This window comes from Bombina bombina, chromosome 4 (assembly GCF_027579735.1).
Source record: "Bombina bombina isolate aBomBom1 chromosome 4, aBomBom1.pri, whole genome shotgun sequence".
Classification (NCBI taxonomy): domain Eukaryota; kingdom Metazoa; phylum Chordata; class Amphibia; order Anura; family Bombinatoridae; genus Bombina; species Bombina bombina.
Window position 1 is genome coordinate 659,473,218 of NC_069502.1, and position 24,958 is coordinate 659,498,175.

The following is a 24,958-nucleotide window of genomic DNA, read 5'->3' on the forward strand; positions in this document are numbered from 1 at the left end:
ATCAAATTCACCTTTTTTGGGTGGGGTAGGGGGGTGGGGGCCCTTCTTAGATTCTTGCACCTGGGCCCTGTGGTTTCTAGTTACGCCTCTGCTTGTTACCTCTTTCCCTTCTCTCCTCTAAACTATACATATTTAGGTCATAGAGTCATTCTTTGTACGTTTTATATTTTAGACCATGTACCATTTTAGAAGCCCTCCTTTGGACAGTTTCTAGTTTATGTATATCCTTCTTGAGATATGGTCTCCAGAACTGTATACAGTATTCCAGCTGAGGCCAAACTAGTGATCTGTAATGTGGCATAAGAACCTTGCTATTTCTGCTACTAGTACCTCTCCAAATACAACCACAAATGGCCCTATTGGCTGCACTACTGCATTGTGTACCACGTTTTAAATAATCTGAAATAATAATTCCCAAGTCCCATCCTCTTTGATTACAGTCATGTAACATTGAGACTATGGGGTCAATTTATCAATTGTCGAGCGGCATGATACGCTGTAGTGAATCATGTCACCCGACATCAGCATACGTTGTCGGCATTTTATGATGCACAAGTATTTCAAGCCGGTAGCAGGGGGTGTCAATCATCCCGATCGGATAAGGATGATTGCAGTCCGCCACCATACGACCGCTGCTTCTTAACTTCGGGAGGTAGAAAGCAGCATCCGCTGCTTGGTAAATCTACCCCAATAATTGGTCTTTGGGTTTTTGGATCCCATATGCGTAATTTTGCTTCTGGTAATATTAGATTTTAGATTCCATTTATTTGGCCAGTGCTCAAGTTTTATAATATCACTGTTCATTTAATCCACCCCTCCTGGAACATCAACTCTGTTACAAATTTTTATATCATCAGCAAACTGTAATGCGCGTGGGATACTCCTCTATCAGACCGAACTCGGCCAGTAGTCTTGTTATCCCGGCATTGAGCCAGAATGATAGGGAATATCCCAGAACAGAGAAAGTTAGTAAGATGAGGAAGGCGGCACTCACCACAGGCAGGACAGTCCCCAGCTGCAACGGCAGAGTAATCCAAGGCAAATCACTAGAATAGTCAGACAGGCAGGGCTTGGCAACAGTAAAGCAATCCACAAGCAAACCACTAGAATGGTCAGGCAGGCAGGGTTTGGCAACGGTAAAGCAGTCCAAGGACACACCACTAAAATGGTCAGGCAGGCAGGGTTTGGCAACAAAGAGTCAATCCAGAACAAAGGGGATAATAAGCAGAGTTGTCAGACATGTAGAGTTCAGCAGTAGTAATTCAATCCAGCAATTAAGGGGTAAAGCAGGCAGAGTAATCAGACAAGCAGAATTTAGCAGCAGTAAATCAATCCAGCAATAAGGGGTAAAGCAGGCAGAGTAGTCAGAGAAGCAGAGTTCAGCAGCAGTATATCAGTCCAGCAATTTAGGGGTTAAGCAGGCAGCTTAGTCAGACAGGCAGGGATCATACACAAATAGGCTAACTGAAGCAATGATCTATCACGCCCAGGAGCACACAAAGTAACACCTATACTTGGGCAGTGATAGATCGTTGTGAGAGAACTTACATAGGCGCAGGTTTCGCGCCACAGGCGTCCGGACTGGCATCAGGGAGAGAGGAGTGTGTGGTGATTACGGCAGCGCCGTTCGCATCTGGACTCGACACAACCCCTGGCAACAAGCAGGGAAGGAGACGACGCGTGCCTAGCGTGGCGCGGCGTGACACAAACAAGCAAACCTTCCCCTGGAGCCCACTTCCCATATCACTGATGAAAATATTAAAACAGGCACACAAACTAACCCTTGGGAAACACCTTTAGAAACTGACCCCTCATTTGAATGTACCCAATAAATTGAAATCCTCTACCTTCTGTCCTTAAGCCAACATTCTACCCACTTTACAATCTTAGCATCTACTCCAAGGCAATAAAGAATAATGAATAAATACAAACAAAATTCATTAGTATATATTTATTATCATTTAAATAATAAATGAAGATTAATTTTATTTTATTGTTTTATTCTATTAATTACTGACAACATTTCTACCATATTCCAAATAAAAATATTGAAATTTAGAGCATTTATTTGCAGAAAATTACAACTGGTCAAAATAACAAAAAAGACACAGTGTACAAAGCCTGCTTCCCGCAATGTTAAAAGCATTTGACCCCTGCTTCTTACACTCTTTGCCACCTCTGATTGGTCGCACGAGTGAAGGGGCAGGTTTTACACACTCAGTGGAGTGTGTAATGCTGCATATGGGCCAGCAGATAAACAGATGAAGCTGTTGAGAAGCTGTCTGCATGTTTTTTAATACATGAGGCCCCTTGAATAATGGAAGGAAAGCAAGTTCATATTCATTTTGAAACAACACAATACTAATGTTTTAACTTAGCAAGAGTTCAGAAATCAATATTTGGTGGACTAACCATAATTTTCAATCACAGCTTTCATATGTCTCGCATGCTCTCCACCAGTCTTTCACATTGCTGTTGGGTGACTTTATGCCACTCCTAGCACAAAAATTCAAGCAGCTCTGCTTTGTTTGATGGCTTGTGGCCATCCATCTTCCTCTTGTTCACATTCTAGAAGTTTTCAATAGGTTTCAAGTCTGGAGCTTGGGGTGGCCATGACAAAGTCTCGATCTGGGTGTCCTCCATTCACACCTTGATTGACCTGGCTGTGTGGTTTTTAGATTTGCCCTGCTGGAAAAAAACAGTCCTTAGAGTTGGGGAACATTGTCAGAGCAGAAGGAAGCAAGTTTTCTTCCAAGATAACCTTGTACATGGCTTGATTCATGCGTCCTTCACAAAGAAAAAATTGTCGATTTCATCCTTGCTGAAGCACCCCGAGATCATCACCCATTCTGCACCAAATTTGACAACGGGTGAGAAACACTGCTGCTTTTAGGCCATTTTAGGTCTTTGACTAACCATTAGACAACCAGGTTTTGGGCAAAGCTAAACATTGGACTGATCAGAGAAGATGACCTGGAATTGGGCAGATTTATCTTTGTGAAGGATGCTAAAGATAAAATAAAGCTGCTTCAAATATATTAATCCATGAAAACCAAGTTGCTGCAATTCTGCTCCCACGGAAAACAAACCCATAATTGCTTCACTGCTGACTGCAAGTATTATGAAAAGCAAGCTTGGGTTTGCCTTTTATGGGGACACGTCAGAATGCTTGGTCATTGCCAGTGTTTCTCAACCCTAGTTCTCAAGTACCCCTAACAAGCCAGAATTTCATGGTATCTTAACTAGAGACTAGATTCCAGTAACAAAAAGATGGTGGGGAGTAGTGGGAGGTGGAGGCTTAGAGAAATGTTTTGGGGATCAGGTAAGTTTTAGAATGGTTCCATATGCTACAAAAATTATATATATATATATATATATATATAATTTTTTATTAAATAAAATCCCTAAACTGCATGTCTGCCAGTACCTAATATGGGTAGCTCTTTGGGAGAGATCAGGTAGGGATCAGGGGGTCTGAGGTTTTAGGTGGAAGGGTAATCTCTACACTACAGCAAATATTTACATTACAAGATAACTAATTACCCCTTCACTACTAGAAATTTCAAGTGTGGTGCACAACTGCAATTAGCAGCCTTCTAATTGCCAAAAAACAAAGCCATGCATGTAGTTGTGTGTAAATAATTTCAATGAGAAACCCAAAGATTGCAAAAAGTATGATTTTTTTATATGATTGTATGTAACTGCTAAATAGTGGCATAAAATATACAAAAATGATCAACACCTTAGGTTATAAACTTTAAAAGTATATATAGTTTTCATAGGTACATAAAAAAACCAAGGGCTTTATTTCTGTTTAAACAGAGTGATATAAAAATACTAAACTTTCTTCACTATTTTAGGCAAATTTTTCACTGAAATTCCCGATAGCAAAGTAGTTAATAAATAATTTTAATATATATATTAATATTATATATATATATATATATATATATATATATATATATATATATATATATATATATATATATATATATATATATATATATATATATATGTTATCAAATGCCAAATAAAAGGAATATTTAGATTCCCCAAAAATAGTGCACTTTTATTATGCTTTGAATTATTTACTATGTCTAATATCAAGTGCTTATTTACTTTAAATTTTTTTTCTCCTTTTTAAACTATTGTTACCTGCAAGTTTAAGAAATTTCAAGAGCTTCTCCAAATGTCAAACAACATTAAGAATATCAGTTATTAAAACTGTATTATCTCAGCATGGTTTATTTAACAGATTTGTATAAAGGTCATTCTAATCTGATGTTGGAAGAACTAAGACTCAAGTATATAAATCCTTGAGTCATTATCACCCATGAGTCATATGATTTGCTGGAACAGCCTCAAATTTCAGATGATCATTTAATGCACTCGGAAACTATCGAGAAAATTTAGTGAACTGCTCCAGGAAAAGTTCAGCTTTCAAAACGCTATATGCACTGTAGATTTAATGCGAAAACCTGAAGACAGCTCATAGACCAGAAGTAATTGAATGAATCAAGGCAGACTAAATAAGCACAGAGGTAGCTTTCTCTTATAGAAATGCTCATTCGTCTGACCTGTACAGTTGTCCAATGTCATGTGTCATCTTATAGTAGCTGGATTAAGGATCTAAATAATATTAGCATGGCAGTGCTACAGGTCTGCTCAACTTCAATTATTTGTCGGCACAAATTTGTTTTCACAAACCTATGCAGTAGGACGTTTATAATTTTAAATATATTTGTCACGCAAGTCGCAACTGTTAAAAATAAATATACTAATAAAAAAAACAACAATTAAGAGTGGAGACTGTCATACAACAATAAAATAAATAAATATGCAAAATGTTGAAAATATTCAGAATAGATAAAAACACTTTGGTAATAACTATTTTGGAACATACAGAAACAAAATATGCAAGCTTGGGTGATTTTTTTTCTAATGCATTCTACTCTATTAGAAGAACTGTTATTTTGGTTAGTCAGAACACTTAATTTACGTAAACAATTTTACAAGAAAATCTGAATAAACAAATTAATAATAAAAACAATGTATTCACTTTTTAAGGGTGTATTGCCAGGGGTTTCTTTATAAACCTTCACTGAATTATTTTTGATTTTTGGCTAAAGCAAAGAAAAACATAATAGCTAACCTTATTCCTTATTGATAATGACTGCCTAATATGGTTGAATGAATTGTTTAGACAATATTAATTATTCATTCAAGCCATGCATGGAATTAACAAATTGTGTTGAAGTTTAATAGTTCAAATGTTTTACTTATTAGCATTGGCATTAGCATGTGTACCAGGAATATGCAGAGCTTAACACTGAAAAAAAGCATACAAATAAATTCTGTTGAAAAGAAGACAAATTAGTTTTCAAATGTTCAAGGCTGTTGAATTAGAAATGTCCACAATGTGAGAATCTGCCCAAAAGTGCTTTCTGGTGGATTAGGTTGCCATTGTTAAGTTGTCCCCAGTGTAAAAAATAGGTGGTATTAAAGGAAACTAAACACTAAATCCATTTCATGCACTTCTCTCTAATCATGGTTGCTGCCATTATGGAACCATGGTTACACTGGTATCTGAAGGAGAGTTACTGAATATGGGAAATGGGTCAGCACCCTTTGCATGATGAGAAGCGTGATGAAAAGCGGTCATGATGACCCATTCTAGTCATAAAGGGGAATTGCAGATTAAACCACCGGGTCTGTGATTCCCCTGTACTGCAAGCAGGCCAGATTATTGGTGGTTTAGTGGTTGGAGCTACATGGTATTGATGCTGATGTCACCACACACATTTGATGTGACATCAGAGAGTAGGTGGGGACGCATATAAGGTAGCAGGATGAGGGGTTGTTGTTTAAACCCCTTAATCTCAGCTGAGCGCTCCCTTACTAGCCACAGACCTCCAAGACTCCTCATTTGAAAGCAAATGATCTGATATTTCAAATGGTGGTAGTCTTGAAAAGCCACTACAAAGCAGATGTTTTAAAAAAAAAAACATCCGAATTTGTTTGGGGAAAAAATCTTTTATGTCTAGAGACTCCTATTAAAGTTTATTTTGTAGTAGACAAGAATACAATTTGTCTGTATAGCAAGAAAAAAAAGTGCTTTTATTTCTGTACTGCATAAAGGGCCCTATCTAATCTATATTAAAACTCCCAAAAGCCTATATGGGCCCCTATTTCATAATTTAGTAAGGTGATCACAGTAACAGCAGTGGTCATGTGGCCATTTTCAATATTTTTTACTAAAATCAACAAAAATATACTTTTTTTTTTACAATTTTTTCCACAACGTTCTTGTGTGCCATGAAATATGAATATAATGATGGTATATCGTGAATCTGCTGGGCCTGAAAAAAAAAAACAATATATAATTGTTTAACTCATTTTTGTTTGACTCAATTTGACTTACAATAGTGTTTAAATTTAGGTAGCAAAAAAGGTTAAAATTGGCTTGGAATTGGGGTGTGCAAAAGGATTAACAGTAAAAGGATTAAAAACTATGGGCAATATTATATATGCGGTGCAAGCTTCAGCGCAACTGCTAAAACCTGCGCCGCCCGTAATTTCACCTCTCATATCGGGTATCACATATATGGTGCTGACAGTTCATAAAGTGACGTAAGTCGGATAAACTAGTGATGTTCAGAAATGAACCTAAATACAAATTTCTGGAGTCGCCAGTGACTTCTGGCACTTTAGAAACTGCCGGCGCCTAAGAAAAAAAAAAATCTCCCATAAAAGTCTAACCCGCCTCCCACAAAAAAAAAACGACACATAAAAACCCCTATATCCGGAATCTCCCATACGCAACTATTAATAAATATATTAACCCCTAAACCGACAACCCTGCACAACGCAATATGCCAAATAAATTATTAACCCCTAATCCGCTATTCACACACATCGTAATCTATCTAATACAAGTATTAACCCCTAAATCCACCAACCCCAACATTGCAAACTACCTAATAAATGTATTAACCCACATTGCAAATTACCTATTAAAACTATTAACCTCTGATCCGCCATTAACCGACATTGCAAAAAACCTTATAAAACTATTAACCCCTAAACCGCCAAACCCACACAACGCAATAATCCTAATTAAATTATTAACCCTATATCCGCTAAACCCCCCACAACGCAAGTACCCTAATAAATTCATTAACCCCTAATCCGCCAAACCCCCACAATGCAAATAACTAATTTAATTACTAAGCCCCCTAACCTAACACCCACTAAATTAATCCCAAATTACATAAAATAATAAAATACTAAATTATAATTAAAATAAAAAATCCTAACAGTACTTAGAAAAATAAACCTAAGATTAAATTAAAATAAATTAATCTAAAATTACAAAAAATAAAAAGTCTAACATTACAGAAAATAATAAACAAAATTATCCAAAATATTTGGACAGCCAATAGGATTTCAGTAGCTCTCATCCTATTGGCTGATTTGAATTTGAAGAATCAAATCGGCCAATAGGAAAGCAAGGGATACCATATTTAAACGTGTACCTTGAATTCACAATTCAGTGTACGGTGGCGATCCTACAAAGAGGATCCTCCACGCTCCATGGCTCCACAGTCACCGGTCCTGCTCCGCGCTCCTCTCTGCTCCGCGCCGGCTTGGTCCTGGATGAAGAAGAAAGTGGTCCTCGCTTGGAAGAAGATGTCGGCTGCTTGGAAGAAGACTTCAACACTGCCTGGAACAGGACCTTCTCCGCCAGACTTCAGGAACGTTGAGTACCTATTTGGGGGTTAGATTAAATGTCCTTTGAAGGGCAGTAAAAGAGCTGAATGCCCTTTTAAGGGCAATGCCCAAACAAATGCTTCTTTAGGGGCAATGGGTAGTTTAGGTTTTTTAGTGTTAGTTTTTTTTATTTTGGCGGTGGGGGGGTTTTACTGTTAGAGGGGATGTTTTTTTTAAGGTAAAAGAGCTGTTTAACTTAGGGCAATGCCCTACAAAAGCCCTTTTAAGAGCTTTTGGTATATTTGGGGGGGGGGGGCTTTTTTATTTTCATAGGAATTAGGTTTAATTTTTTTATTTTGGATAATTTTGTTTATTTTCTGTAATGTTAGACTTTTATTTTTGGTAATTTTAGATTAATTTATTTTAATTTAATCTTAGGTTTATTTTTCTAAATACTGTTAGGATTTTTTATTTTAATTATAATTTAGTATATTATTATATTATGTATTTTGGGGTTAATTTAGTGCGTGTTAGGTTAGGGGGATTAGTAATTAAATTAGTTATTTGCATTGTGGGGGTTTGGCGGATTAGGGGTTATTAGGGTACTTGCGTTGTGGGGGGTTGGCGAATTAGGGGTTACAATATTTATTAGGATTATTGTGTTGTGTGGGTTTGGCGGATTAGGGGTTAATAGTTTTGTTTGGTTTATTGTGTTGTGGGTTAATGGCGGATTAGGGGTTAATAGTTTTATTAGGTTTATTTGTTGTGGGTTAATGGCGGATTAGGGGTTAATAGTTTTATTAGGTTTATTGCGATGTGGGTTAATGGTGGATTAGGGTTTAGTACATTTATTAGTTTTTTTGCGATGTGGGTTAATTGTGGATTAGGGGTTAATACATTTATTAGGTTTATTGCGATGTGGGTTAATGGCCGATTAGGGGTTAATACATTTATTAGGTTTATTTTGATGTGAGTTAAGTGTTGATTAGGGGTTAATATACTTTATTAGTTATTGCGGAGGGGGATCGCAGTTAACAGGTAGATAGATATTGTGCATGCGTTAGGTGTTAGTTTATGATTTCAGGCAGTTATGGGAGTTAAGGTGCTCAGATTTTCAGTGCAAGGCTTGCTGCGCCTGCCTATGTATGTCGAGGTGAAAATGAAGTAAAATTTCGCCATTTTCACTGTGTAAGTCCTTGAGCTGAATATGTGATACCGATTTGCGATGCGGTTCTATATTAGCTTATGGGAGTAAAGAATGCGGGCAACGGGTGAAATATACGTGCCACATTTATATGCGGTGCCGTATATCTGATACCAAAACTGCTTAAAAACTGGCATCGCCGGCTTTTGCGGGCGACGCTGCATATGTAATCTTGCCCCTGGTGTTTAAAAAAAAATTATAAAATCCATGTGATGCTCTTCATACTACAATTGAAGCAGAATGGAATAGATAACAGTTTATGCATCAAGGAGTAAGAGATTAATACTCATGGATGTGTGTTACTTTTCCTTATGTTTTATAAAAAATAATTTTATTTTGGTTAGCAAAAGTAGCGTCTTACTCTTTTTTATGAATTTATTCAATATCTTTTGGTGTTTTGTTTTAATTAAATTGGTTCTGTAATTTTAGAGCGACAGTCTTATCGGAAATTTGGTTTGACTCTTTTTATTCATTTTAAAAAAGGTATTTACTAAAAGATGTGGCATTTATGTATTCAGATAAAAATATAATTTCAATATTGTGCTTTCTTATGTTTTTCTGCACCCTAAAATGTAATATGGTGGTTAAAGTGATAGTAAAGCTATGTATTTATTTTTTGGATAGTATCTGCAATGATTCTAAATATTTTTATTTTATTATTCATTATAACTTACACGTAATTCCGCTGCCGGTCCCCCTCGATGTATCATTCTTTCCCAAGTGACGTTTTCACTTTCAACCAATCAGCACCTTTGTTGCATGGCTCACTGTATGTTATGCACGGGCTTACATCAGGGCCGGACTGGGACCAAAAAAAGGCCCGGACATTTTAGGGCAAAGAGGCCCACTCCCCCCCCCCCCCCCCCCCCCCGCTCATCATTTCTTATTTAATCGTATACCAAACATGGCAAGTATAATACTTGTTTAGGTGACAAAAATATTTAACATTTAACATTTCCAATACCCTATTAATCACTGTATTTTGTCAATTGGTTGGTATGACATAATAAAGTAAAATATAAACAAATTAAACACAACAAAACCAAAATAAAGTGCTAGTTTTTCATGAAAAAAAGGCCATTCTTAAAAGATTTAATCTGAATCAGCCAAACTTTAACTTCTATTATCAAGTTTACTTTGTTCTTTTGGTATCCTTTGTTAAAAAAACACATTTACATATCCTCAGCAGCAATGCACTACTGGGAGCTAGCTGGTGATAGGTGTTTACACTTATTAACTCAATTTTTGTCTTCTCTGTGCATCTTGGAGTATAGAAAAAAATACTTTTTCATAGTTTTAATTTACTCATATAAAGGATTTTTTTTTTATTGTGCCACCAAGTGATATAATGAAGATGTCAAATCTTTATCTCAGCACCGTGTTTCTCTGTGTCTGCCTACTGGGTGAGTACTGCATATAGCATCATAGCACAAACACATCATTTGTAAAATTAATCAATAGAATATTTTGCTAACAAGGGAAAAATACAACAAAAAATAAATGCATTGTAGCAGCTGACAAACACCTACCTCCTGCTTTATGTTTGTTAGACTGACAATATTTGTGATATAAATATAAATTAATGAAGAAACTTCTGAGGTTTCATAAGTTAATGTGAAATAATTTGCTGTGGCATCAAATGCAATGCAAGTCACATACACAGCTTCATCTGCACTGTTACTGTAAATCACTGTATTTGTAAGGCTGTGTTGCAGAAACAGGATTGCACTATGGGAATTGCAGCAAAAGAGGATATATAATGCCCACAAAGTACAGTTACATGTTACATACATGGTTTTCTGGATCATTCCTATTTAGATTTTCAAGCATGGATTAGGATTGATAAAAAAGAGAAAGTAAAATATTTCTTCTCCTCTGAAAAAATGTGGTAAAAGTGACATTTTTCTTAACCTGATGGCTACTGCATAGTACATACCAAAGGCCTGTGCAAGCATGGTGTTTTTAAAGCAATAGTTAGCAGGGCTAAGCTTTTAAGCAGCTGCTCAATTTCAACTACCAGAACATAAGCCTATTTTGTACATAGGCGGCCGGCCCAGCCAGGCCTACCTGGCCTAGTACTACAGGCTGCTTAGGCTGCCAGTGCCTAAGAAGCCTGTAGTACTAGCTAGGCCTGGAAGTTAGGCTAGTACATGAATTGTGTAGTGTATATATAGTTATAGATAGTAATAGTATAGGTATAGTATGTAATGTGACAGACAGTGAATTAATTGTGTAAATATTGTATATATTTAATCATGTGATATTTATTGAGTGACATACACACAGAATAAACTCCGACCAACTTAACATACCAACGAAAAGGTCCTCTCAGTCTCTGAGACCAGAGTGACCTCCTACCTGCCCTGCAGCTGCTAGCCACCTGCTGAGTCGAACTTTGAAGCCTCCTCAAGACGAGTCATCATCAATCATGCTCACTACTACTAGCGTGAGCCCCCGCCCGGCCGGCCTTACGGAATAGTATAAATAAATCTGGAGAATAGATGGAGCCTACTATGGAAGACTCGTCACTCAGGGGAGGGGACCACCCGGCCCGGCAGCAGCATGTTCAGGCCTCCAGCCAGTAGACACCGACAGTCCGACATGGTCACCCACGTGACACACAGGCTGCTGCAGCACTAGTCTGTCTAGCAGCCTGAGCCTCTCTGTGTCATGTGGACCCGGCACGCGGCATGGGTGTAGTGCAGCCGCGTGCAGGGCGTGTGTGTGACTGACAACATCACTCGCAGTGCGCGCTCAGCGATGTGATGTGTAGTACAGAGTGTGACGGTGTGACCAATTAGTGCAAAGACTACAGATGATATTGTATTAAATACTGAGACTAAGTTGTTATCATATTAAAATATTGAAATAACATAAAAAAAATGTTTTGTATGCGTGTGAGCACTGTGTTGCAGTGGGCGGAGCTAAAATACCCCGCGGCCTACCGGGCAAATGCCCGGTTTGCCCTATGGCCAGTCCGGGCCTGGCTTACACGCACATGCGTGCTAGCAGACAGATGTTTGGCTCTTCTACGAAGTAGCCCAAAGATTCTTCCTGCACGCATGCACAGGATCTGCCTAATGGGAGTCCCCATGACATTATTGTAAAAAGGGCATCAGAACTCATATTCTAATTCACTGTTTACTTGGATTATTGCTTGTTAGGGGATAGCACTCTCTCCACTGACTTCCAGCTCTACTAGTAAACAGTGAATCTCATGATTCACTGTTTACATTGGAGCAGCTGTGTACACAATCTGCATGTGTGCAAATTGTCAAACACACTGGAGTGCAAGTTACACATTCTGTGGCCAAAATATCAAGCTCCGATGGAGCTTGATGCCCCTGTTTCCGCGCAAGCCTTCAGATTCGCCGGAAACAGCAGTTATGAAGCAGCGGTCTAAAGACCGTTTAGAACGCTGCTCCATAATTGATCCGCTGCCTCTGAGGCTGCAGTCTTCAATCCGCCCGATCATATACGATTGGGCTGATTGACACCCCCTGCTAGCAGCCGATTGGCCGCAAATCTGCAGGCGGCATTGCACAAGAAGTTCTGGTGAACTGCTTGTGCAATGATAAATGTTCACAGCGTATTCTGTCGGCATTCAGCGATGTCTGTCGTACATGATACGCTACAGCATATCATGTCAGACAGACATTGATAAATTGGCCCCTATGTATAGAGCGAGTGGAACTGCTCTATACATCACTACACTACAGAAACTGTAACGCAAGGGGGGAGAAGGGAAGAACACAACATGGCATATAAAGGAAATTTATATATTTAAAGTTACATTGTTTAATCAAAATATCTATCATAAACTGAAAAAAATAGATAATACTTTTAAGTATAGCCAGTTAAAATTAAAATAATTTCACAGAAGTAATAATTAAGACATATCTGTTTGAAATGAAGTTAAACTAGTCAGATAGATAGAAGAACCGCAAACAGCTAACAGCTTCTTCGAGAGGCAGTGTATTTAGAAGTTTATTATTTACTATATAGAGTGCAGTGTTTACATTAGTGGTGTTACATTAGTGGTGTTACATTAGTGGCGTTACAGAAATTGCTGATCACCAGTTTCGACAATCACCAGTTTCAATACAACACCGGCAGAGAGAGAGAGAGAGAGAGACATTTTTGCCCAGTATCTTTGCTTTTGCCGGTATCTGGATAAAGCCCAGATACCGGGCAAAATGTGTTGAATCAATTGTTTGGGGTGCCTGGTTCACCACAAAGTATCTGAGGACAAGTACTTGTTGATGTTTCGTAAAGTTTAAACATCGAAATACAGAGACGCTAAAGATTGACCAATTGGAAAGCTGTAAAAGGGTAAAGTGACAAACACGGAAGTTGAAGTTGTACTCAGACTCTGAGGAAAAGTACACGTCAGGACCGGAGGGCGATTCAAGCCACAGCTAATAGTTAGATGAGCCCTATTCATATCAGATAAAACTTCCGGTGGTGAGTCTATTCAGCGTAAGGCCCTGTCGTCTCTGAACATCTTACAGAACTTTACAGTCTCCAAGAGAAATCGCACCCAAGACAAACTATTTCTATAACATTTGTATCCAAAAGGACTAACAGAACTTTCATTCTATTTTTACTAGGTGGTCTAAACAGACTTTGTATTTCAAAAGGAGACGTCCCTGTTTTTTATTCATAGCAGAATATTGTTTTTATCCATAGTAGAATATTGTTTTTACTGTAAGTTGCATTTTATTCTATCACCGCAAGAATCTAGCGCTCATTTATTAAATATAATACATTTTCACATTTATGCCGTTTTATAGTCTTACTCATTGCATTATATTAGAGGTTCATAAAAAGTCCTATATATTAGAATTTGGTGCTACAGCACATTACGTATTTCCATACTATACCTTTTCAATCTCATTTTAGAGGTTCCATAAGAAAGGTTAATATATTATATGTGTACATATGATATGTCTAGATATAATAGACGATTTTAGCGCTTACACATTCACATGTTATTTTTGTACATCAGAGGTGTAGAGAGTGTACCATATTAGGTCTATTATATGCAATTTTGGTGTTTAAGCTTTTTAGCGCCCTCTCCCACACAACATTTCCACTTTATGTATTTTGGAACTATTTGAGGAGGTTCCTAGAGACAGCATATACCCCCCTAGCGCACCCACATCCAAAACTTTGCACCATACTCTGTATGTACATGATGCAACATTATTATTTTTATTAATAATCGGCTAGATTACGAGTTTTGCGTTATGAGTGAAAAAGCAGCGTTAAGGCTCTTTTTCACTACCACTGGTTTTACGAGTCTTGCAGGTTTAACTGCACCACACACTTTTTTGGCCGTAACGCAACGTAACTACCACAGCTTTCAAAAAGTCCTTTTACAATGGGACTTTAATAGCGCCGGTATTACGAGTCTGCCTGGGAGGCCAAAAAGTGAGTAGTACAGTCTATACCGTCAAGATCCATACAGTAAACTGAAAGCCAGTAGTTATGAGTTTTGCGCAACAACGCCGTAACATAAAACTCATAACTTAAGTGCTAAAAAGTACACTAACACCCATAAACTACCTATTAACCCCTACACCGAAGCATTTCCGCATCGCAAACACTAAAATAAAATTATTAACCCCTAATCTGCCGCTCTGGACATAGCAGCAACTATTATAAACATATTAACCCCTAAACTGCCATACTCCTGCATCGCAAACACTAGATAAATATTATTAACCCCTAATCTGCTGTCCCTAACATCGCCACAACCTACATTACTGTTATTAACCCCTAATTTGCTGCCCCCAAAATCGCTGCCACTATACTAAAGTTATTAAACCCTAAACCTAACCCTAAGTCTAACCCTAATACCCCCTAACTTTAATGTAATTAAAATAAATCTAAATAAAACCTACAATTAATAACTAAATAATTCCTATTTAAAACTAAATACTTACCTATAAAATAAACCCTAAGCTAGCTACAATATAACTAATAGTTACATTGTATCTAGCTTAGGTTTTATTTTTATTCCACAGGCAAGTTTGTATTTATTTTAACTAGGTAGACTAGTTAGTAAATAGTTATTAACTATTTACTAACTACCTAGTTAAAATAAATACAAATTTACCTGTAAAATAAAATCTAACCTGATTTACACTAACACCTAACCTTATACTACAATTAAATAAATTACATTAGTAAATACAATTAACTAAATTACAAAAACAAATAAACAAACACTAAATTACACAAAATAAAAAAAAACCTAGCCTAAACTGCCAATAGCCCTGAAAAGGGCCTTTTGCGGGGCATTGCCCCAAAGAAATCAACTCTTTTACCTGTAAAATAAAATACAAACAACCTCCCAACAATAAAACCCACCACCCACACAACCAAACCCCCCAAATAAAAACCTATCCCCCAATCTAAAAAAACCTAAGCTCCCCATTGCCCTGAAAAGGGCATTTGGATGGGCATTGCCCTTAAAAGGGCATTTATCTCTTTTTCAGCCCAAACCCTAATCTAAAAATAAAACCCACCCAATAAACCCTTAAAAAAAACTAACACTAACACTAAAACTAACACTAACACTAACCATTCTCAACAAAGCGCAGAAGTCTTCATACAGATGGCATCTTCTATCTTCATCCATCCAGAACGGAGCGGCTCCATCTTCGAGACATCCGACGCGGACCATCCTCTTCTTTCCACGGCAACTGAAGAATGAAGGTTCCTTTAAGGGACGTCATCCAAGATGGCGTCCCTTGAATTCCGATTGACTGATAGAATTCTATCAGCCAATCGGAATTAAAGCTGAAAAAATTCTATTGGCTGATGCAATCAGTCAATAGGATTGCGCTTCAATCCTATTGGCTGATCCAATCAGCCAATAGGTTTGAGCTTGCATTCTACTGGCTGATTGGAACAGACAATAGAATGCAAGCTCAATCCTATTGGCTGATTGGATCAGCCGATAGGTTTGAAGCTCAAATCTATTGGCTGATTGCATCAGCCAATAGGATTTTTTCACCTTTAATTCCGATTGGCTGATAGAATTTTTATTAGCCAATCGAAATTCAAGGGATGCCATCTTGGATGACAACCCTTAAAGGAACCTTCATTCTTCAGTCGCCGTGGAAAGAAGAGGATGCTCTGTGCCGGATGTCTTGAAGATGGAGCCGCTTCGCGCCGTATGGATGAAGATAGAAGATGCCGCCTGGATGAAGATTTCTGTCGGCTTGGATGAAGATTTTGGCCCGCTTGGATGAAGACTTCTCCCGGCTTCGTTGAGGACTTCTTGCCGCTTGGATGAAAAAACTGTAAGTGGATCTCCGGGGGTTAGTTTTAGGTTTTTTAAGGGTTTATTGTGTGGGTTTATTTTTAGATTAGGGTTTCGGCTGAAAAAGAGCTAAATGCCCTTTTAAGGGCAATGCCCATCCAAATGCCATTTTCAGGGCAATGGGGAGCTTAGGTTTTTTAGATAGGATTTTATTTGGGGGGTTTGGTTGTGTGGGTGGTGGGTTTTACTGTTGGGGGGTTGTTTGTATTTTATTTTACAGGTAAAAGAGTTGATTTTTGTTTTTTGTAATTTATTTAATTGTGATTAATTAATGTAATTTAATTGTCGTGTAATGTTAGGTGTTAGTGTAACTCATGTTAGGTTTTATTTTACAGGTAAATTTGTATTTATTTTAGCTAGGTAGCTAGTGAATAGTTAATAACTACTAACTAACTATTCTACCTAGTTAAAATAAATACAAACTTGCCTGTGGAATAAAAATAAAACCTGAGATAGCTACAATGTAACTATTAGTTATATTGTAGCTAGCTTAGGGTTTATTTTATAGGTAAGTATTTCGTTTTAAATAGGAATAATTTAGTTAATGATAGGAATTTTATTTAGATTTATCTTCATTATATTCAAGTTAGTGGTGTTAGGGTTAGGGTTACGTTAGGGTTAGGCTTAGACTTAGGGTTAGAGGTTAATAACTTTAGTATAGTGGTGGCGACGCTGGGGGGCAGCAGATTAGGGGTTAATAACTGTAATGTAGGTGGTGGCGACATTGGGGGGGGCAGATTAGGGGTTAATAAGTGTAAGTAGGTGGCTGTGATGTAGGGGGCGGCAGATTAGGGGTTAATAACTGTAATGTAGGTGGCGGTTACATTGGGGGCAGCAGATTTGGGGTTAATAAGTGTAGGTAGGTGTCGGCGATGGCGGGGGCGGCAGATTAGGGGTTAATAAGTGTAATGTAGGTGTCGGCGCTGTCAGGGGCGCAGATTAGGGGTGTTTAGACTCGGGGTTTATGTTAGGGTGTTAGGTGTAAACATAACTTTTCTTTTCCCATAGGAATCAATGGGTCAGCATTACAGAGCTTTACGTTCCTTTATTGCAGATGTTAGGCTTTTTTTTAGCCGGCTCTCCGCATTGATGTCTATCGGGAAATCGTGCACAAGCACGTAAAATCAGCTCAAAGCAGCGCTGGTATTGGAGTGCGGTATGAAGCTCAATTTTGCTCAACGCTCACTTATTGCCTGCTAATGCCGGGTTTTTGCAAACCTGTAATAGCAGCGCTATAGGGAGATGAGCGGTGACAATAACTTGCAAGTTAGCACCGAGCAGCTCTTACCGTAAAACTCGTAATCTAGCCGAATATTAATAATAATAAATAATAATAATAATCATTTAATTTATAAGTTTTAAATTAAAAAATCAGCTAACAAACAAGAAGATGGTCTGTTAAAAATGTTCAAATAGAACTATTTTAATGTGACAATTAGTAGCAAATTGTCTGCAGTTGTTTCCTGGTTATATAATTAGTTGAAATGATTTTTATAGGTAATTCTACAGTATTATTTTAAATGCCTTCACATGAAAGCAAATATATCAATATGCAGCATTGAAAACACCAGAAAATAAGAATAATAATTATGTTTAATTAAAGGATTGAATTCATTGCTCACAAAATGTGATTGTACTAAGTGATTGATAGTCACTGTATAAAATACTAAAGCTGCAGATTATTGCTGTGCTATGATTGAGAAGAGTTGACCTGTCATACAAATCAAGGGATTATTATCATAACCAGATAAAAAAGGTTTTATGAACAACCGTTTATAAAACAGTAAAGATGTGGAGGGCAAGTGCTACTGCACAAGTAATTTTATACATAATATTGGGAGCATAGCAAAAAGGTGTTTGAGAAATTATTTTATAACATTTTTCATAAACTCACACTAATGTATGACAAATTTAATACGTTAAATAATTAGGCAATAGAATTGCATTGTAATAACAGAATAAGTGATGCTTAGTTTGCATTACATAGAATGTTTTCCAATAAATATTAAATGAAGCCATCTATGGTACCCAAAGGGTACATTCTACATTATAGAACTTTTGTTTGCTCATCATTAACTGTTTGTAATCTGCCTTGCTGATACTGTGGCATTACTTTCAGTGACCTCATACAGCTCTCAGCATGTTTGTTACAATATGTTTAGCTGAAATCACTTATCATCTTGCTGATGTTCCTCCATGAATACCTTCAAAAGTATACGTTCTGAGTTCTGTGTGTTTTTCTAGTGTTTTCTATTACATTAAGGGTCAGATTACAAGTGGATTGCTAAATATCGCTTCCATGAAAGCGATATTTGCGTTCCACTGTGTAATACCACTGAATGCTAATGTACGCTTGTTTTACAAGTTGTCAGCAATGCGAACGCGAGCTTGTGGTCACATTTTTCGGAAGCAAATGCGCTCACAAGATCGCACTTCCAAAGGCTCCATGCGCAGCGAAGACGGTAAGTCGTGATAGCAATGGCAGCAAATTTAAATATATATATATATGATTATATACATGTATATTTATGTGTATATACACATATAAACAATAAAAAATATATGTATATAAGCGTATACTTTATTGGGAACACGCAGTTCCCATAGACTGCAATGAAAAGGTACTTTAGCCCCAAAATACTGCCTAGTGCAGTTATTTTATTAAAAAATAAAGATGCTGCTGTCTTTTTTTTTTTTAAATAACCTAAACTGTATTTGGGAGCAATTGGGGTATAATTATCAAATTTACCAGAGATCTTATATCTAGTTAATTTTAAAAGCGCTAATTGCTACCGCAAGCTTGCGGTAGCAATATCCAGCCACTTCTAATGGCTGATTAATTACTGAGTGCCCGCAAACAGGCATTTTTTCCCATAATTTGTAATCTAGCCCTAAATAAGTATATTCTGAGTTTCCTGTAAATGCACGCTGAGTCCTACTGTTAGATATATTAGATATGAAGGGGTCAATTTATTATAGTGCGAGCGGACATGATACGATGTAGAGTATCATGTCCGCTGCACATCAATAAATGCCGACAGCATACGCTGTCGGCATTTATCATTGCATTTATCATTGCACCAGCAGTTCTTGTGAACTGCTGGTGCAATACTGCCCCCTGCCTGCTAGCAGGGGGTGTCAATCAACCCGATCGTATTCGATCAGTTGATTTTTGTCCACCGCCTCAGAGCAGGCGGACAGGTTATGGAGCAGCGGTCTTTAGAGGAGCTTGATAAATTGACCCTATATGGCGAGATTACAAGTGAAGTACTAATTTATCATGCACCCGTCAAAGGACAAATTTGCCCGTTTATGGGCACACGATAAATAATCAGCCATTACAAGTAGCTGGTTAATGCTACCACAAACTTGTGGTAGCAATTAGCACTCCCAAAATTAACCAGTGGTCAGACCTTTGGTTAAGTTTAAAAATGTCCCCAAATTGCCCCCACTCAAAAGTGTAGTGTTGGTGTTTAAAATAAAAAAAATAGTAGCATCTTTATGTTTTAAATAATAACTGCACAAAGCAGATTTATGGGGTTAAAGTGTGTGGATATGGGGTGTTAGGAACAAAACGGCACTGAAAAGTGCCTTTACTTTGCTGTCTATGGGGACTGTGATTGCATGTGAACGCCAGGTCGTGTTCGCATTGCGCTTCACCTATAATATCAGGGCAATAGTGCATCAGAGATCGCAGCTATGCAGCTACACTATACTCAATTTAGTAATTAATATACGGTGGTACAACATATTGCCACTAATGCTTACATTCATGTCTTTAGTAAGTTTTGAGAAATTCTATTTTAAGGGTCATGAAACCCAAACATTTTCTTTCATGATTCAGATAGAGAATACAATAAACTTTCTAATTTACTTCTTTTTTTCTAATTTGTTTAATTCTCTTGGTATCATTTGTTGAAGGAGCAGCAATTCACTACTGGTTTCTAACTGAACACATGGGTGAGCCAATGACAATTGGTATCTATATGCAGGCACCTAGGTTCTTTGCTGCTCCTGAGCTTGCCTAGATAAGCCTTTCAGCAAAGGATAACAAGAGAAGGAAGTAAATTAAATAATAGAAGTAAATTGGAAAGTTGTTTATAATTGTATGTTCTATCTGAATCATGAAAGAAACATTTTGAGTTTCATGTCCCTTTAAGCTAGAGTCTCACATAGGAGTCCAGGCACAGAGTATTGAATAGTTAATCCTTTGTGGGAACCTCTTTTCCTTTACATTTAGATTTTTATCTTGATACACAGAATCACTTCCAAAAATTACAAATGATACACTATCAAAAAATGTATGATTAATTGCACAAATGATTGATATCAATATTGATATTGGAGGCTTGTCAGAATTAGTAAGATTGATTGTGTGTGAGGAACCCTACTGGTAGCTTACTGGTGGATGAACATATATGCCTCTTTTCATTGGCTCACCAGATGCCCACTATTGCATTGCTGCTCTGGAGCTAAATTTATCTGTGTTTATCCAATTTGTAGGGTTTAAATATATAGTTAAATGCAAGTAACAGAAAAATAATGACATAATCTTATATTAAAGCATTTTCTTTTTTGGAATTGTATCCTCCATTAACATAAATGTAATCTATAGATATAGTTAATGTTATAACTGAATGTTCTGAGATTTAATTGTGCAAATTCATTAAGCTAGCATAATTCCATTGTGTGTCAGTCATTTATAAAAACAGCATCAATGTATTTCTCCTGAAAAACATACCCTAGTGTCTGTAAGGCTCATCTGCTGATAGCGGCATTTGTGACAGAGCTGTGTGCCAGACCTGACAATCATAAGCAGCATCAGCCAAGTAATAAGTTCTTAAGCCCTGAGCTACAATTAGACTGAAACATCTGCACACAACATCTTTCCATGTGCAGGAGAAAGAAATGGTAAGTGCAGAGAAGTCAGTGCTCTTTGTAATTTTAAAAATAGCTATTGATTTCTGCAAATTTGTTAAAATAATGTTATTATTATCAGTGGGTCAGATTATGTTAGATAAAAGAGTACAGCACAGCTGGATGTCAAATGATTTAATGGCCTTAGATTCTAACAATAGCGAACAGTCAAATAATTTGTGCGCAAACACTATTATCTGTGTGTACAGTAGGTATCTACAGATAAGTCTAATTACAGAAATACAGTAGGGGGTTTTGTTTTAGCATCAGTCAAAATGAATTTACCCTAAAGATAATATTGAGAACACTATTATATAAGCAGTATACAAGTACAAGTAATAAATATTTTTAAATATAGAAGTCAATTACCACTAGCTGAAATCTCAGCTTAGTTTTTATTACCCTCCTAGCTTTGATCAGTGGCTTTACACTATCATCCCAAACAAACTCATTTTTTTATTTTTTTTAATGAAAACATGTAAGATAATGGGAGTAGTATTTCGAAATATTCTGCAGCAAGCTTCTTGTCTCAGAGTTGTAGAGGTGATGTACTGGAGATAGAAGATTACAGATAACAGCGTGTGTTATGACAGTGTGCCATCTCTGCTTAAAATGCATAGTAATGTAAAGTCATTAAATATGAAAAGGTTATTTGTACAAACTGGAAAATGTTAACACTTATGACCATAATATTATACAGCTAGGAAACAAAAATAATTGTGCTACCAAAGTGTTCAGTGTCAGACAGAAGCTTCAAAATTTGATGTTTAAAATTGGATAGATGAATGTAAGTATAATTAAAATATGTAATTATATGAAAGGTTTGGATTTGATATGAGTACACATTTAGCAAAGGTTTCTGAGAAGGTTTAAACTGTGTGTAGAGGTTAAGTAAAATCCACTGTTTCTTTACCAAAAAAAATAAAAAAAAATAAACTTTTGAAGACATATACTTTCCTCAACTCAACATATTCAGGACCATACAGAGGTTTGACATAAATATATTCTGCAAAGAAAGCAGCCTGTGAAAAGGGGTAACTTGTCAAGGCTACAGACACAGTTATTTCACTGTCACAGACAAAGGGGTGTATTTATCAAGCTCCGAACGGAGCTTGATGCCCCATGTTTAGGCTCACCAGAAACACAATTTATGAAGCAGTGGTCTAAAGACCCCTGCTTCATAACCTGTCCGCCTGCTCTGAGGCGGCAGACAGACATTGCCAAAAATCAACCCGATCCGATACAATCGGGTTGATTGACACCCCCTGCTGGCAGCCGATTGGCCGCAAATCTGCAGGGGGCGGCGTTGCACCAGCAGTTCACAAGAATTGCTGGTGCAATGATAAATGCCAACAGCGGATGCTGTCGGCATTTATCGATGTGTGGCGGGACATGGTTCGCTATAGCGGATCATGTCCGCCCGCACAATGATAAATGGACCCCAAAGTATTGTTTCACATTAAGGACAGTCAAGCTCTGGAACTCCCTACCCAGGGAATTGGTGAATGACAGTAACTAAATTATTATTCATATTAATGCTGGCTAATGTATGAAGGGTAACCAGCACCCAGTTGACCCATGAAGAAATCTAGTTGCCTTTCTTTCTTTCTTTCTTTCTTTCTTTCTTTCTTTCTTTCTTTCTTTCTTTCTTTCTTTCTTTCTTTCTTTCTTTCTTTCTTTCTTTCTTTCTCACTCTCTCTTTCATTTGTTATCTCTCTCTCTCTTTCATTTGTTATCTCTCTCTCTCTTTCATTTGTTATCTCTCTCTCTTTCATTTGTTATCTCTCTCTCTCTTTCATTTGTTATCTCTCTCTCTTTCATTTGTTATCTCTCTCTCTCTTTCATTTGTTATCTCTCTCTCTTTTTCTTTCTCTCTCTCTCTCTTTCTTTCTCTCTCTCTCTCTCTCTCTCTCTCTCTTTCTCCCTTTCATTTGTTCTCTTTCTTTCTCTCTCTCTCTCTTTCTCTCTCTTTCTGCCTTTCTTTCTGCCTTTCTTTCTTTCTTTCTTTCTTTCTTTCTTTCTTTCTTTCTTTCCCTATCTATGTGTATCTCTCTCTCTCTCTCTTTCTCTCCCTCTCTCTCTCTCTCTCTCTCTCTCTCTCTCTCTCTCTCTCTTTCTCTCTCTCTCTCTCTCTCTCTCTCTCTCTCTCTCTCTCTCTCTCTCTCTCTCTCTCTCTGTCTCTCTTTCTTTCTTTCCCTATCTATGTGTATCTCTCTCTCTCTCTCTCTTTCTGCCATTCCCTCTCTCTAATGTTTACCAATATTGCAATATAAGACTGTAATCCATCTGCATTATTAAGATTTAATCCCACTGAAAGGGAAAACAAATAAATAAAAACATCCTTTAATATATAACTCCTGGTACCTATGTTATGTAGCAGTGTAGTCTCTTTTTATTTGAGGACTATCTGATTTACATAAAAAATATTACAAAGTACAGGTGTCCACAAACATTAACATCTACTGCACCCACATTGTGTGCTCCATGTCCCTTTAAGAGCAGTTTATCTAGCTATGATTGGTTCTGTAAATTGCAATATATTTCTCAAAGAAACAGCCCACAAAGATTTTGCGAGATTTCTCTCCATGCCACTTTTGAGAATCTGGCCCTCGGTGTGGCACCAAGCACTCAGCTCACCGCACCTGACAACAATATATATAATATAGAAATGTATCTTGAGTTCGGCAATTATATTGTACAAGATGGGTTTTATTCTAAATAAATGCTATGCTAAAAGTGCTTCTTACAGCTGCTTATAGATATTAGTGCTTACTCCAGCATTAAAAGCTTTATTCAGAAACAAAAGCATAACATATAGGGGTAGATTTATCAAGCAGTCGTAAGACCGCTGCTCCTTAACTCATCCGCCACTTCTGAGGTGGCAGGCAGCAATCATCCCGATCAGATACAATCGGGATGATTGACACCCCCTGCTAGCGGCTGATTGGTAATAAATGTGCAGGTGTCAGAATTGCATAAGCATTTCACCATAAATGCTTGTGCAATGTTAAATGCCGACAGCGTATGCTGTCGGCATTTAGCGATGTCGGGCGGACATGAGTCACTGCTGCAAATCATGTCTGCCCACCGCTTGATAATTTGGCCCCATAGGCCTCTATTTAACAAAGTCTGGCGGACCTGATCCATCAGTGCGGATCAGGTCCGCCAGACCTCGCTGAATACGGAGAGCAATACGCTCTCCATATTCAGCATTGCACCAGCAGCTCACAAGAGCTGCTGGTGCAACACCACCCCCTGCTGGCGGCCGATTGGCCGCGAGTCTGCAGGGGGCGGTGTTGCACCAGCAGCTCTTGTGAGCTGCTGGTGCAATGCTGAATATGGAGAGCGTATTGCAACGCCACCCCCTGCAGACTCGTGGGCATTGGGCCGCCAGCAGGGGGTGTCAATCAACCCGATCGTACTCGATCAGGTTGATTTCCGGCGATGTCTGTCCACCTGCTCAGAGCATGCTTCATAACTGCTGTTTCTGGCGAGTCTGAAGACTCGCCAGAAACACGGGCCATCAAGCTCCTTTCGGAGCTTGATAGATAGGCCCCATAGTCTCAACAAGCCATTGTCATTTTACTATCAAAACCACACACTTTCATAATGGCAAACAATGCAAATACAAAGTGATGCTTAAAACAAGTGAAACAACATTTGACAAATACCTCTTTTGTTGGCATCAGTATGCCCCCTGCTCAAAAGTACATTACTAGCAGTGCAATATTTGCATACTTTTTTAATGCTAAGTGTGTTTTGCACATCCTTGGTTAAAAATATTATAAGTCAGT

The 24,958-nt window shown here is 37.7% G+C and overlaps 1 protein-coding gene across 50 annotated transcripts in view; it reads left to right on the plus strand.

Moving 5' to 3' along the window:
- The window catches only part of TRDN (triadin), a 950,114-nt gene that overhangs the window by 531,906 nt on the left and 393,250 nt on the right, over positions 1-24,958 (plus strand). The window lies entirely within an intron of this gene.